Source organism: Montipora capricornis, chromosome 3, assembly GCF_036669925.1.
Source record: "Montipora capricornis isolate CH-2021 chromosome 3, ASM3666992v2, whole genome shotgun sequence".
Classification (NCBI taxonomy): Eukaryota; Metazoa; Cnidaria; class Anthozoa; order Scleractinia; family Acroporidae; genus Montipora; species Montipora capricornis.
The window spans coordinates 11,454,470-11,456,969 of record NC_090885.1 but is presented as its reverse complement, the minus strand read 5'-3'; the positions used below and the strand labels follow the sequence as shown (position 1 = coordinate 11,456,969).

General features: G+C 38.5%; 1 pseudogene; it reads right to left on the bottom strand.

Annotated features, from left to right (window-relative positions):
• The window catches only part of LOC138042205 (gamma-aminobutyric acid receptor subunit beta-2-like), a 19,655-nt pseudogene that overhangs the window by 1,552 nt on the left and 15,603 nt on the right, over positions 1–2,500 (bottom strand).

Sequence of the window (2,500 nt, the reverse complement as noted above, 5' to 3'; positions counted from 1 at the left end):
ACGCGAGTATTGATCCATGTAATGTACGCCCTTTTCGGACCTGAAACGTTGTTTGACTGCCTGAAGAATACCCGACTTGTCTCTTCGTGCTCTTTTGGCAAATAAAGGCTTCAGATGTGATGCTAGGCTTTGCTTTCTTTTGCGCTCCTGAACGGAAGATTTTCGTCTTGGGCTGGATCCGGATCCATTTTCCATGTCTTCCAGGGACTGTTTAAACCTGTAACTTTTTCCATCGACAGCCACTGTAACTAGCAATGGTTTGCGATCCTGAAACGTAATAAAAGGCAACGAGTCCATTGGGAATGATACTAGCGGGTGAGGGGGTGGGGTGCTCTATCCCCCTACGTTTTTCCCTATGGTGACGTTTTCTCCTAAACCTCTCCCCTCCCCTTACACTTCCGTGATCCACAACAATTGTCTATCTATATTGTTAGGATTGAAAATGCCAAGATACGCATATTGTATTCCCGCAATAATAGTGTCAATAAACACTGAGGGGCATCAAAGAAAGCAAACCATTGCCTGGTATTGCAGTATTGTCTGCTATTGCGACAATTTTGTCTTTTCCCCCTTTATATAGAATGCACCTCACATATCATAGTGCTAAATCAAATCAATTCTGTTATCGCTACTCAAAACTTACTGGATCTTCGCCGCCATTTTCGGTGAGTTCGTATTCGTTTTTAACTTCTTCATCTTCTTGCAATGTTAATTTTCGAGACTGTTTTAGCACCAGAACATACTCCAACAACGTCATAAAGATGAACACGAAGCCACCGAGCAAGAAGTAGTCTATGGACTTCAAGTAAGAAACCCTAGGCATTCCTGCGTTGACGCTACCTCTCATGTAACTGATTGTTAAAACCGTGGTTATGCTGAGTGCTACACGTGCTGGAACAGCCTCGTGATTTATCCAAAAGCTGATCCAGGACAGCGCCACGATGCATACACATGGAATGTACATTTGGAATATATAGTACATAGATCTTCGGCGAAATATGATTGTGGCTGTTAACCCTGAAAACGTTGCTATATAGAGGAAACAAAAAAGTGAAAGGAAGTGAGCGAAAGAAGGGAAGTAGAAAATCCTTCTTTAGTTAAGGACGGTGCCTACTAATTAAAGATATTTTTGTCCCGGTGTGTGATTATGCAGGAAATGTAGATCTTAACAAGTGTTATTGAAATCCAAAAAGAAAATCGGGGGTAACCACGCATTTTTCAAAGATAATTCATGAATAATCTTTGTAAAAAGCTTTAAAATACAAAGCAATGTATGGCGTTCTTTCCCAAATTCAAGCTTAATTATCTCTCAAAAATGCATGGTTACCCCCAATTTTCTTTTTGGATACCAAGAGTACTTACTAAGGTCTATTTTCTCCGGATAGTTTTAAACAGCGCAAAAATATCCCTGCATTAGTAAGCATCACCGATAGGAAATCCGAGTATGTCGAGATGCGCAGAATGTATGCGCAATAACAATAGTAGGCACCGTCCTTAAGCATATTAAAGTAATAATAATAGTAGTAATAATTAACGTGTCAATCGTTCTAGTTTTTACAAGTAAAAACTAATTGGGGACACCTACGTAAAACTAATTAGACTAAGCTAATAATAATAGTAATAAAATAATAGTAATAAAACTATGTACAAACAATATAAAATTAAGAAAAGCTAAGTTTTACATAACTTGCAGTTTTAGTTTTCACAGTTATTTTTCGACGTAACATTTGATAGGTCAGGGGCCCTGACTTGATTTTTAAATACAATTAAAGAGTCAGCCATTTTAATCGATTTGTGAAGCTTCGACCAAATGTAAGGTCCCATGTACCTTAAGCTATGTCTTCCATATGTAACGGTGTTACATCTTGGTAAGGAGAAATCGTCTGTATTCCTAAGATTGTACCTACTCATGTCACAACTAAAAAGTTCAGAAATATATGATGGAACTAAATTAGTCTTAATTTTATACATAAATATGGCCATGTCCTGGAACCTGCGATTACATAACGTTGGAAGTCTTGCTTTCTCTAGAAGTGCTTCATAAGTGCTAGTCCTGTCACAGTAAATAGCTCTCAAGTGCGTGCGTGAAAATAGAGTGGACTGGAAATCTGTGACTGAAGTTAGCAATATAGTGGAAAAACTGAGTGCTAGAGGAACATTTGTAACGCATGGATGAGGTAAAGAGACTGAGCAGTTCATCTACAATTCATCGAAACCAGTCTCGACAGATTGTATGCTTTCTTTCCGGTGGAAGTTGTAGTAGATGCCAGTTTCAGCGTGTGGCAAATACTTAGCGTTAACGTGTTCATTTAGGTTAAGAAAGGAAGTACTTAACCCTTTCATTCCCACGATCGAAACATTCATTCTCCCAACTAGTACCATAGAGTTCTTTGTTGGGTAGTCATGAGAATTTGGTGTTATATCAAGATCACACCTCTTAAGTTGATATTGTAAAGAGAATTTACATACCAATTTATTCCTGGGAGGCAAAGGGCAAAGC